The sequence below is a fragment of the Macrobrachium rosenbergii genome, chromosome 24 (assembly GCF_040412425.1).
Source record: "Macrobrachium rosenbergii isolate ZJJX-2024 chromosome 24, ASM4041242v1, whole genome shotgun sequence".
NCBI lineage: Eukaryota > Metazoa > Arthropoda > Malacostraca > Decapoda > Palaemonidae > Macrobrachium > Macrobrachium rosenbergii.
The window spans coordinates 37,645,252-37,651,239 of NC_089764.1; the positions used below are offsets into that span (position 1 = coordinate 37,645,252).

The 5,988-nt window shown below is 37.3% G+C and overlaps 1 long non-coding RNA gene across 1 annotated transcript in view; it reads left to right on the forward strand.

The window, feature by feature from the left end:
* The window catches only part of LOC136852030 (uncharacterized), a 194,650-nt gene extending 192,234 nt beyond the window's left edge, over window positions 1-2,416 (forward strand). The window contains exon 4 of the long non-coding RNA XR_010857052.1: window positions 2,234-2,416. This is a non-coding gene — a long non-coding RNA (uncharacterized lncRNA). The remainder of the gene's footprint in view (window positions 1-2,233) is intronic.
* The last annotated feature ends 3,572 nt before the right edge of the window (window positions 2,417-5,988 follow it).

Consider the following 5,988-nt stretch of genomic DNA (forward strand, 5'->3'; position numbering starts at 1 on the left):
GTTGTGTTGTGGAGCAGTCACTGAATGCTGCCTTTATCTACAGTCAAATGCAGACTGTGGAGCCCTGTAGTCTTCAAATCGTCTCACCTTTAGTTACAAATAAACATGATTGAGGTCTTACATTACAGATTGACACAAGCCAAGAAACAACTTCAAACCACATTACAATTATATTAATACTGATATCTTTATCAAGTAGTCTAACTGGACCTTTGAGCCAAAAAGCAGGATCACAAGTGGGCCACCCTGAGTCTACAAAGCCTATGTTAATAGCAAAAGATTAGCTGCTCCTATAGTGGAGGTAATGTCTGGTCATCCGCTGTCAAAAGCCACCTTTTCACAAAGAAATAAACTACATTACAAAGGTATTCCTGCAATGAGAAAGGGCCAGCCTTAGAACACTGAGGTACTGTACTTAGATACATAAAATACCTTAACCAAACCACCAAATATGTTTAGCCAGAAAGGTTTGTTCTTGATTTCCTTAAACAGAAAGTAATTGTTGGTACAAAGTTGAACTTTTGATCAGTTGGTTGGTGACAATTTTCTTTTTTCTGTTGTCTCAACTATTTAGCTTTTTGTGGTGAATTTCAGAATTCAGAAGATCTTTGTATCTGGGATTTATTTTGGTCTGTTCTGGTGAATTGCTTACTGGCAAAGGTTATGCAGACTGTAGTGGCTGGTTCTTCCTGTATTGTAAAAGTTCTGTATTTTCCACCTTGTATCTTATTCCTCCTGCTGGGATGAGGAAGGCTTCTGCAGTGACACCACCTTCCCCAAGGACTGGGTCAATGCAGTCTTGTAGAGGTAGGAGAAGAGGATGACCCATGTCAGTTTGAAAAGGAAAGGCAACAAGTCAGAAGTCAGTGTTTGTGTGGACTGATTCAGAATTCTCTGCTCTGCAAGTGTAGGAAGATTGCCTCTCCTTCTTTCAGGTGAATATTTCTGAAGAACTTTGAGGCTTTGCCTTCTTCTGTAGTAGCAATTCTGCCTAAGTGAAATGCGAGGTCTAATCTTTGTGCGTTAAAGATTAATCGGAATTTTAATATTCCCAAAATTGAGTGCCCCATCTTGCTCTAGAGCCTTCCTTCTTTCTGGCCTGAAACTTCCACCTCTGTTGCACAGCAAGGACTGGTTTGAAGTTGATCAGTCCAGGAAAGGGTTTGTGTATATGGATCATGAAGACAATTGCATTATATATTGATTATTCTTTAGGAAAGGAGGGAATTCCAAAGTTAGGCCTTAGTTACTTTGCTAAGTCCTGATCATCTTTCAAAATGGATGGGAGTTGGGAAGTTTCTTTTCTGTATTGTGTAATGTCCCGTCTATGTACCTCTTTTCATTTCTAAATTGCTTCTCCATCTCTTCACACTTTAGGCAGATGTTTGCTTCTGATATTCATACTTTATAGAATTTCCCTTGATTATAAATGAACATATCAAAAGAATTTTGGGAATTTCCTTAGGAATGGCATACAATACTGTAATTATAAACAACAACATTAATTCAGATTTCAGCCTGAAATCTCTTGCACTTTATACCTTCAATTCTGTGCCATTGGAGTGAATTATGTACACAATTTTTATGAAATTATCAGCTTTTCCATATAATACTTTTGAAGGTGAATTGTCAACAATTTTTAGAATGAGTTCACTGAAATGTCAATTATTATAAGAGCAGTTAAAAGCATGCTGAATAATTTGTGTCCTTTACTACAGATGTTAGATACAGGAGACTGATTATTATGGCCATTGCCAAAGGTGATCTTGTCTGTTTACCACTGGAAATGCTGTTTTCAAAAAGCATTAGTTTTCATGAAGCAATTTCCATCTGAATTACTGACTACTGTTAATTCAGTATTGTATGTTTTATCTGTATACAGGCAAAGACTGGTTTTTAACTATGTATAATACTGAAGTATAAAATAGTACATTGTTGACACAAACAAATGCTGTACTGAAGTTGCAAGAGAAGCATATAAGTAGCAGGATGTCCATTTTGAGTGAGAATTGAGATGGTTTGTGAGGAGCAGGAGTGGAAGGAATATTAATGCTCTGATGAAGTACTTCTCTGTTTGTTAGTTTGAGCTGTTTTCAGGAAATACTGTAGTGCTGAGAACTGATTTTGACCTGTTTATATTTTATTGACAATTACAAGCTAACAGAATTCAAGTAGATTGCTTTTGATAGTCAACCATGACTGAAGGACCTGATCTGGAAAGTCATCTTTTCAGATATTGCGGCTTGAAGGAGCCCTCAGCAGAATGTGTGTTGGAACAGATTTGATTTTATAGTGGAGACAAGAGTGACACTACATGCAGATGGACTTCTACGATGTCTGTGAAGAGGGGAAGGACCACGGGACCAACACCCTCATTCTCCAAAACCTGGGAAATCTTGAGGAAATCTGAAGAAGAGAAAAAGTAAGTATGTGCCTGGGTTTACAGCTGGTAGCAATTTGCTTGTTTCCCAGAAAAGTTGTGAAGAAGAGTTTCACTGGTGTGCCAATTTTTGACGTTTTCAGAAGGGTTTGTAAGACCTGGCTCATCTGTATGGCTGGGGTTAGTGGTCGTCAGGTTTGTTTATGGATGCATTTTCATCTCTGGGGTAAAAGTGTTTTTCAAGAATTGTCTTTTGTGGTTCACTGGGAACAGGTTTAAATTTGGTTCTTGCGTGTTAAAAGGTTTGACATGGTATATTATAAGGCTACAGTGTATTTTACATGATTTTATTATGGTGACACAAGTCTAAAGCCAATCAAGTCTTGTATCTCCATTTATGAATGCATTCATATAACTTGTGTTCAACAACTTGACAGTGTAAACTAGGCATTGTTGGTATAGATCTTCTTGCCTGTTATATGAACTGTGGTGTAATGTTGATCAGAGCTTTTATAGATCATCTCTCCCATTCTAAAATCCACAGTGATTTTAATGTCTGTTTTAGGGCCACATTAAATGTTTTATATCTTCTGAGTTTAGTTTCTACTGCTTTATTTTATCAAAGGTGTTTACAGAGGTTTCTGAGGTGACTGATCTTTGGTATTATATGTGTAGGGTTGCTTGCTAATCGTCCCTCTTTTAGAAGGGATCTTTGAGGAGAGGGAGACGTGAGGTCAGTTCAGGGTCTTTCTGTGATGATCCTGGAAGAGCTGTGGATCTTTGCTACTTGGTCTTCCTTTTCTTTGGGAAAACACCAACAGAACTGGCCACCTGCTTTGAGGTGTTCATGCTTTCATAATTTATTCCGAGTTCTGTTACTTGCTTTTTGTGCTGGAAATGTTTTTGTGTTCCAGGAAAAGCAGAATATTTACTCTTGAAACAGATACAGTTCTGTATAGACCTTAGGTTGCAAGTTTGGTTGTAGTGCAAAAGCCTACTATGAGTATTGCTCATTATTTACAAGACACCAAAGCATTATGGACAGTTCCTAGCTGTGGCATGCATATGAAGAGTGCTTTTGTTGCAGACATCCTTCTGTTTAATGGTAACCTTTGGGTGCTGTGTCCTTCAGTCTTAAAATTTGTATCCCCAGTTGAAGGTTAGGCTTTGAATGTAGGCCTACCACTGGTTTGGAAGTATCAGGTATCTCCCAGGTAGGGCATAAAGGATTAATTAGGATTGGGTATCTTGTGAGAAGACTGGCTGATATAGTCAATTCATGATTTTGGAAGCTGTGTTGAAGAGAAACAATAGATCAAATATGACTCAGTAAATATAGTCCATTGAAGGCTCTGTCAAGTATTATATGTAAAGTTGTCACACTTTTCAAGTGATAATAATGTTGTGAACCCTCTACACAGGCCTTATGGGAGAACTTAGAGGAATCAAGGACATAGACACTTGGTTTATTTCCAAATTGTAATCACTGATGGATTGTCAGTGGTACTGTTCTAAGTGACTTTGTTGTTTGTTTACTTAACTTCCTCTGTGTAACCTGCAGAACTTTTCTTATTGCACAAATGTCTTTGTAATGTTATTTATGTTTCTTTAAAAAGTCTTTCTCTGCAGAGATGATGACCAGATATTAGCTGTGATATCAAAGCTGATCCTTGAAATTGGTGAAGCTTTTATAAAATTAGAATAAATCTTACATTGTTAATGTTAATTTTGCTTATTCTCATCTTGGCTTTTGCAATGAAGATCATCAAATTTTTTTTTTATTCACAAAACTTGAATTGAAGACTACATGGCTCCACAGTCTGCATTTGACTGGATGTTTGATGCTCTTAAATATGTTCAACACTTGTGGTGTGTTGTGGAGAGTAGTCACCGAATGCTGCCTTTATGTGGATTTCCCTAAATAGGAAGCAATTGTTTGTACGAAGTTGAACCTTTGCTCACTTGGTTAGCAAAATTTTTCATTTTCCCTCTGTCTCATGTATTTGGTGTTTTTGTGACTCATATCAGAATTCAGAAGATTCTTTGTATCAGAATTCAGAAGATTCGCTGTATCTGGAGTTTATTTTGGTCTATTTAGGTTAATTGTTTACAGGCATACATTATCCAGACTGCTGTAACTGTATGGTTGTTGTTCCGTATTGCATAAGCTCTGTATTTTCCACCTTGTATTTTGCTCCTCTTGCTGGGATGAGGAAGGCTTCTGCAGTGACATCTGAGGACTGACTGGGTCAGTGTGGTCTTGTAGAGGGATGAGAAGAGGGAACCCACATCACCCTGGAAGGGAAAGGCACCAGTTCTGAAAACCGCACAAGTTCTTGGGCCTATAAGTCAGACCAGGCTATTATATAGGATGAAGACCAGATTTCTCCCCCTAGTTTTGGATGAATACAGCAGAAATACAGGAAGCTTAGCCTTCCTCCTTAATAGGACTTCAGCTTCACTGAAATATGAGGTTTCTTTGCTATGGGGACAAGTGATGAGGTTGGAATTTTAATATTCCAAGAAGGAAACCACAAGTTTCACCCAGATCCTCCGATTGTTGAACACCTCTGCTACACAGGAGGCAATGGTTTGGCAGAGGAAGATTTCACCCAGCTATGATTGATGTCTTGCTTGTTCTCTGTGAGTGATCAGTCCATGGGTGACAGGCTTTAGGAAGTAGAAATAAAGGTTTGAATATGAAAAATGAGAAGGATTTTGAATCATGTCCTTATCACTTAAGATTTCAGATGCTGGTTTTCTTAACTTGAGATGGAGTTTCGTTCCTGACAGGTGATTATATTTCATTCAAAATAAATTCTTTTTTATATATTTTTACCATTCACTTTGAAATGTCCAGGTTCATAAAGAATTAATGTAACATGACTGTTAGAAACTTGAATATGTCTGATGGTTCTTTAATTATGCTTCCACAGAATATCTAGAGTCATGTTAGCCATGGTCAGGATGTTACATCAAGAACTTTGTGTCCTGTTTCAAAGGCTGTGTAGTCATAAGATATGAAAATAACAATCAGATGTTGAATCTGGATGCTTGTGAAGATCAAGTTGGGACTCGAGATACATCACTTGAAATGCTCTTTGCAGAGACGATTGCAGCTTGAAGGAACCAACCATCTGACACAGGTGATCTCAGTGGACAAGAAAGAAGCCTCATTTTTCTGTCCTTGGAAGTTTTAGGGGAGAAGAATAATGATTATGAGAGAGTTTCAAGTAGGGTTTTGCTATGAGTAATGACTATGACAAGCTATCATGACTGAGAATTTGAAGACATTATTCAGAGCATTTCTGTCTGATTGTTAGTTTGGTGTAAGTAGGATGTTTGGGAAAATATTTGAAAGGATCATATGCCTCTGAAATTAAATTTGTTTAGTTTATTACATTATTAATCATGAAATATTCTCCACATCAGTTTTATTTTTTGTTGAAAAGCATTAAGAATTAAAGGGAATCTGGTTGTGATATAATTACACTTGATTAGCTAATGCTGTTGGTCAAAAATATCAGTGTAATATGAGAGTTAAAAGGCAAAGGTTTGTGACTAATTTAGCTTACAAATCTTCATAGTACTTTGTGAAACTGTGAAAG